At 37.0% G+C, this 7273-nt stretch overlaps 1 pseudogene; it reads right to left on the bottom strand.

Moving 5' to 3' along the window:
- Positions 1 to 6282: 6282 nt before the first annotated feature.
- LOC129244349 (trypsin alpha-3-like) lies at positions 6283 to 7044 on the bottom strand (annotated as a pseudogene).
- Positions 7045 to 7273: the final 229 nt, after the last annotated feature.

Below are 7273 nucleotides of genomic sequence, written 5' to 3'. Positions count from 1 at the left end.
TCTATGCGTGGCTAATTGCCAACCAGGCTAACCTAACCTAACCTTAATGTAAATAATTATTTATAACATTTGTATTAGAATTAAGGAACAATTTATTACTGTGATCGCTTACATTCTGTATTAAGAAAATGCACATAAAGAAGAATATATTTTGGGAGCCTGAATCAACAAGTTGCCTTGAAGGCTCTTGGAGTTATTTATTCCTTTAAAGTAATTTGTGAGAGTCCGTGCTGCTTTTTTGGAAGAAAATCCGATGCTGTTTGGCTTGAAATTGTCTCTCTTGAATTCAGTAACTCTTACTTATGTAAACACATCTGAATATACTGCACTGGCAGCACTACATGCAGCCATCACATCTGGTAGCTCTTTTTTGAACTTGGCAATTCTTCCAATTCCTTTTTGATCACTTTTTTGACTGGCAGCTAATTTTCAGTTATAAGCAATTTTCCGAATACATTTTTGACACTTGAATGTGGGCAAGGCGAATCTATTAAAGGTGGGGTCACTAGACCAACAACAATGTTTTGTACGTTTGATTTTCACGGCAAAGTATTGGAAAAGTAGAAAACAAAAAGTTAATTCGCCTTGTTTTATTCTGTACTGACAGGCACATGGACAAAGCCAAAGAAAAAAACCAAAAACTAATCAGTTGATTTACCAACACCACCTTTAATAGATTTACTTTGCATGTGAGCTTGGAATTTTCAAATGAAACTTGGAAAAATGCCACTTAAACTTGTAATTTATTAAAAAACTATTCGCGCATAAAAAAAATGACTCAAAGGAGAAAAGACAGCTCTGTAATAACTATTGTTAACCTGTGTCGCTTCTACAATAATAAAAAAAGAGAACATTTTTTAGTACCAATTTCGGTCCGATAAGCTCAATGTGGCATTTATATTTCATTTCACTTTGCTATCCATCATATGAAGAAAAGCAAGGCGACGCTAAATTCATCGTCTGTGTGTATGGAATAAAAGAAATCAAGCGATTCTTATGACTTCGTTACAGAAAAATGCAAAGGAGTGCCGGCTCATCCTAAAGCACTCCTTAAAAAACTGAAGGAATGTCTACAAGAATAGAAGACCATATTCAGGCAGCTAACAGAGCATACTTTGGCCATATCTAACTTATGAAGTCTTCATTGATATCAAAGGAACAAAAACTCCAGATGTACAAAACTATAATAAGACCGGTGCTCACCTACGGCTGTGAAACATGGGTCTTTAAAGGTAATGACGTGAATTTACTGATGCGATTTAAAAGAAAAATTCTTAGAAGAATATTCGGCCCAATACGATTAGAAGACGGTACATACCGTATACGGTATAATCACGAGCTCGGAGTTTTAATCGCGGAAGTAAAGTCCCAAAGATTACAAAGAATGAGCAGCGAAAAAACGACCACAAAAGTATTTAAAGCAAACCCTGAAGGAACAAGAAGGAGAGGCCGACCAAGGAGACGACGGTTGCAAGACGTAGAAGACGATATATGAAAAACGAAAATCTCACAAAATAGAGCGAAAGCGGACTGGCGCGAAGAATGGAAGTGTATTGTAGAGGAGGCAATGGTCCACCCCGGACTGTATGCCAAATGATGATGAACTCTGTCAGCTATTTTTTAATGATGAAAAATATAAAAGAACCACAGGATCTTGTGTAAAATAGCGACCACGAAAAGGAACATCCAAACAACAAATAATCGCCGTAAGCCCCAACAGGGAACTTATCGATTTTCGCTTTCGAAACTTACACTGCCACCAATTTTTTCGAAAAAAGTTTATAAGTTAAATGGAAATATTACTTTTTTTGAAAAAAAAAAAAAAAAATCGCTACGATCTAAAGCGCTTCATTTATGGAGCAACGCACCCATTCGCAAGCACACCTCTTTGCTGTTAAAAATATGATATCACAAAATTAAAACACTAAATGAAGAGAAAGGGCATTGAAAGCTCTTAGATGAAAACAGCAAAAACATGCCTGATGAAAAGATTTTTAGAGGTGTGCTCTTTAGAATCAGCTACTAGGCTGACGTCACGTGGGATGTGTTTACGAAAAACTAAAATTGTGTTGGTAATAAACGGTGATAAAAAATCATCCAATGAGACTTCGTTGCCGTTTGAACTACGACTGATTGGACGAGTGTGTGAATATGTGTGAAATGTTTGTGCAAATTTCGGCTGACGATAAGATTGTGTTAGTGATGTACGAAAAATAAATCAAAACAGTCTATGCTCATGTCACTTTGTTGCTATCTGAACACAGTGTTGCCAACGCCAATAAATCTGAGTCGCTAGGGCCAATATCAAAAGTCGCTAACTCCATCAGGGGCGGATCCTAAATTTCATTCTGACAGATAGATTTAAATATTTTATATTTACTTAAAATGAATTAAAAAGTAACTAAGCTAGACGATAGTAATCAATCAACTGAGCCGATATATCAATTCAATTGCTTCACATACAGAACATAATAAAATCCGGGGATTCCCCGACCGCATTGCTCTTATGTGATCAGTGGTAAAAATAATTTGCTTACTCATTACAATTGTGTGAAACAAGGTCTAATTGAATTGGATATATTTTTATATATTTAAGGTAAAAACAAATTTAAAATTTCAATTACAGATCGATAATTTATCAACGATAACACACCAATAGGTAGTGCGTTATTTTACCTATAGTCAGTAAATTGTTACTCTAGAGCAGTGGACGCCAACCCGTCGATCGCGAGCTGCCGGTAGCTCGCAAAGGCAATTCTGGTAGCTCGCGCTGCTCACGTTGCAAAAAATCCAAAAGTCTGAAAATCATACCAGTATTAGCAAATCTCAGAAAGTTTCATAATAAATAAAATAGCTAAACAGCGGCAGCACTGCGGTAAGCGATTTCGCGCCGACAAACACGACGCGAAGTCGCGTCTCCGTTCTAGGATCGGCTGGAACCGATTAGCGTGTTCGAGAATTTTTTGGCTTTATATATACGCAATGCACGTCGTCATTGCGCTCAGTTTAATACTGAACGGCATTATCAACATTCTGCGTGCAGCGGTTGGGTTAGAGTTCGAAACATTATGGGAAGCAGTAGTAAGAAGGCGAGGACATACCATTTCCATTCGGAATGGGAAGAACAATACTTCTTCACAGAAGTTAAAGGCAAAAGTGTTTGTTTGTTATGTAATACATCTGTGTCAGTTCCTAAAAAAGGAAATATTGAGAGACATCATAAAACTGTACATTCGAATTTTGGAAGGCATTCCCGTTAAATTCTGCCACCAGAAAAGAAAAACTGAAACATTTAAAAATCCAGTTAATTGGACAACAGTGAATATTTTTGAAAACAATCGACAAAAATAAGGCTGCAACTGAAGCATCTTATCGTGTTTCCCAGATAATTGCACAAAAGAAAAAACCTTATGAAGACGGGGAAATCATAAAACAAGCATTTTTGGAAGCTGCAGATTCTTTATTCGCCAACTTTAGAAATAAAGACGAAATAGTGTCTGCTATAAAATCTATGCAACTTTCTGCTAATACAGTGATGAGGCGAGTAGAAGTAATGAGCAATTGTATTTTTTTAAGAAGTGACTTAGATAACTGTATTTATTTTTCACTGCAACTGGATGAATCAACAGATATAGTTGACACCTCACAGATGGCCATATTTGTCAGGATGGCTTTTAGTGATTTTACAATTAAAGAAGATCTTTTGAAGTTTATTCCACTCAAAGGACATACTACTGGGCTAGAGCTGTTTTCTCATTTAAAAAATCTCATCTCTTCTGAGAAAATTCCAATATCAAAAATGGTAGGCCTGACAACTGACGGTGCTCCAGCTATGGTGGGTTGTGATAAGGGGCTCGTGGCGCTATGTCATAAGGATGAAAGTTTTCCACAATTTCTGAGTAACCACTGTATTATACATCAGCAAGCATTATGTGGAAATTTTCTAAACTTGAACAACGTTATGAAACTGGTGGTGAAAATTGTGAACAAGATTAGAGCTCAGACGTTACAAAGAAGATTATTTAAAACCTTGGCTGATGAAATTGACTGTCAATACGGAGAGCTACTTCTTCACTCTGAAGTGCGATGGTTAAGCAGAGGACGAGTGCTCAGACGTTTCAATGATGTCCTGCCTGCTATACTCCAATTTTTCAAAGAACGCGATGAACCGATTCCTGAACTGGAAAATTGGACTTGGCTCAGAGATTTTGGTTTTCTTGTGGACATTACAGAGAAATTAAATGAGCTTAACTTGCAGCTTCAAGGCAGGGATAAAGAATTAGCGGAAATGATTTCTGATATAAATGCATTTATTACAAAACTTGAATTTTGGGAACAAAACCTAAAAAACCGCGATACTAAGCATTTTCCTATTCTTTCCGAAAAGATATCCAAAAATCTATTAGAGCCCTATGACAGTAAATATCATATGGAAATAGTTTCTAACTTGAAGGAAAACTTCAAAAATCGTTTCAAGGATTTCAGCAAAATTGCTTTAGTGACGCAATTTGTTGTTTCACCCATCATGGACATTGATATACAACAGTTTGCAACTTGTGTTATGAACAACTTTGGCGAAGATATTGCTGTGACAGAAATGGAACTGATTGCTTTTCAAAGTGACTTGACTTTAAAATCTTTAGGTTCAAATACAAAATGTATTGGACTTTAGTAAGTAAAGATAAGTATTCAGTTTTATGTAGTGTTGCGTTGAAAGTGAAAGCGTTATTCAGTTCAACTTATTTGTGTGAATCTTCTTTTTCCAATATGAAATTTATTAAAAATAAATACCGCAATCGGCTTACAGATATACATTTGGATAACTGTATTCGAATGACTGTATCAAATATTAAATCGATGAGTCAGAATGTCAACCTTCTCATTAAATATGCTCTTTTTATCTGCCCATATTTTATTTATATAATAATTTACTATTACTGTTTTGTTGTTTTTTTAAGTCGCTTGTGATTTGCCATTATGACTGCAAAAAATTTTGTTACGATTGATAGGTGTGAACATGGATGTAGTTATGCATAAGTATATGCACTATAAGTCATATATATATATAATTGGCGCGTACACCCGTTTTTGGGTTTTTGGCCGAGCTCCTCCTCCTATTTGTGGTGTGCGTCTTGATGTTGTTCCACAAATGGGGGGAGCTACAGTTTCAAGCCGACTCCGAACGGCAGATATTTTTATAAGGAGCTTTTTCATGGCAGAAATACACTCGGAGGCTTGCCATTGCCTGCCGAGGGGCGACCGCTATTAGACATTTTTTTCCTAATTTTGGTGTTTCACCGAGATTCGAACCTACGTTCTCTCTGTGAATTCCGAATGGTAGTCACGCACCAACCCATTCGGCTACGGCGGCCGCTATGACTATAAGTCATAAGTTTACTATATTTAGAACGTATATTAGTAAAATAAATACATGTATTGTATGTCGAATATAACTGTGTATTATTTAATTTATGTTGGCTTGTGCAAGTAGCTCGCTGTTTATTTCAAAATCTTGAAAGTAGTCATTGAAAAGGTTGGCGACCACTGCTCTAGAGTATGCAAGGTAAAGGGCATTCATGGGTAATCAAGTTGACAGAAAAGTATGTATTGCCTAAATCGGTTCAAATTTGCTCTCCAAAAGTCGCCAGATAGGTCGCTAAATAATTTTTGTCGTCAAAACGTGTTTTTTCGCCAAGACTCAAGCAAAAGTCGTCAATTCTAGCGACAAAGTCGCTAAATTAGCAATACTGTCTCTACAACGACTGAATGGACGAGCATTTGACTGCATGTGAAATGATTGTGCAGAATTCGGCTGCCGCATCCCCTGTGACGTGGCAGCCGAAATTCCCCTCACAATTAAAGCGCCGCAGTTAAAGCGCAAACCTGGCAAATCTATGCATGAAGCAATTAAAAACCCGTTAAGTTAAAAAAAAAGTTCATCAAAAAATTTAAAGAGCTTTTGTAATTAGTGTCCTGAGGCACTCTTAAGTGTTAGAGGATTACATAAATCCTGCCTTCTAGCGTGATTACATACGCTACGCTGATACTAATTGTACTTGCATTGGTACGGATTTTTGTACAGTGGAGCATTTTTGAAAAACGAAAAAGAAAACATTGCATTTATTGGTCAATCCTTCTATTAAATTATTTTGTATACTCGTAGACTAATTAATCTATTGAAATATTGAATACTTGAAGTACACACATTTATTGAAAATATTTAGCACATTTTATTCTATTTATTTTATATTTATTCTTTATATTTATCCTTATTTTCTTTAATTTCTTATTTATGTGCGCTTACTTTTCTAATTCGTTTGCCGTCTTCTTTATCCATTTGCGGAACTTGGTAATATCGGTGTAAACAGCTGGGTTTCCCTTATTACCACAACCATAGCCCCATGAAATCAAGCCGACCAAATCTTTTTTAACTATCAAAGGACTGCCTGGTTCAGCACCACATATTTCCGCATCCACCGGCTTTGCACAGATCATAGTTTTCGTTAAGTCATCACTGCTATAGGTATAATTGCCTGAACCGCAGTCTTCGACACTGATAATTTTCACATCAACTTCTGCAAGCTGCTCCTTGGCATTCCAACCGGCTAGCACACCACTTTTGCCAGTCTTCGGTTCCTTTTTGGACACTTTTATCGAACGCATCTTGTGTGTTTTGTGAATAGTTTTGTTCAGCTTAACCACAACCAGATCACTATCCATGGTGGTAAAGTCGAAGTTCTCATTAACTTTGTAGGAGGCAATGGAAATGAGCTCTCCACCACTGGCATAGTCGCTGGTGCCAAGACGGACGTACAATTCTGTAGGATCGTAGAACTCAAAGCATTGTGCAGCAGAGACGACAACACTCTTGCTGACTAAAGCGCCACCACAGACATGTGCTCCATTGATTGTCTGCAGAGAGACCAGGGATGGATAAGTCTCAGCTTTGACTTGTGTACCTCCAATAAAGCCATCAGCATGAGAAACGGTGGTATAGACCGCAATCAAAAACGGCAATGCGCGACAGGCAATATGTGCGAACATTTTAAGTGCGAAATATTAAGTACTATACTTCTCGCCGAGACTTGCAGATAACTGTAGTGGCGCAAACATAACTGGTGCGGTTTTTATATACATAGGTACATATAAAAAACAAAAATTGAAAAATTGCTGGCTTTCATGGTAAAGAAAATATTGTTTAGGTAATTAAAACGCAAACCGTCATGTTGCATAGCGGGTCGTTGTACCAAGGTAAGGGTTCAAAACCTACACT

Source organism: Anastrepha obliqua, chromosome 4, assembly GCF_027943255.1.
Source record: "Anastrepha obliqua isolate idAnaObli1 chromosome 4, idAnaObli1_1.0, whole genome shotgun sequence".
NCBI lineage: Eukaryota > Metazoa > Arthropoda > Insecta > Diptera > Tephritidae > Anastrepha > Anastrepha obliqua.
The sequence above is the reverse complement of the archived record's forward strand: the minus strand, read 5'-3'. Positions and strand labels throughout refer to the sequence as shown.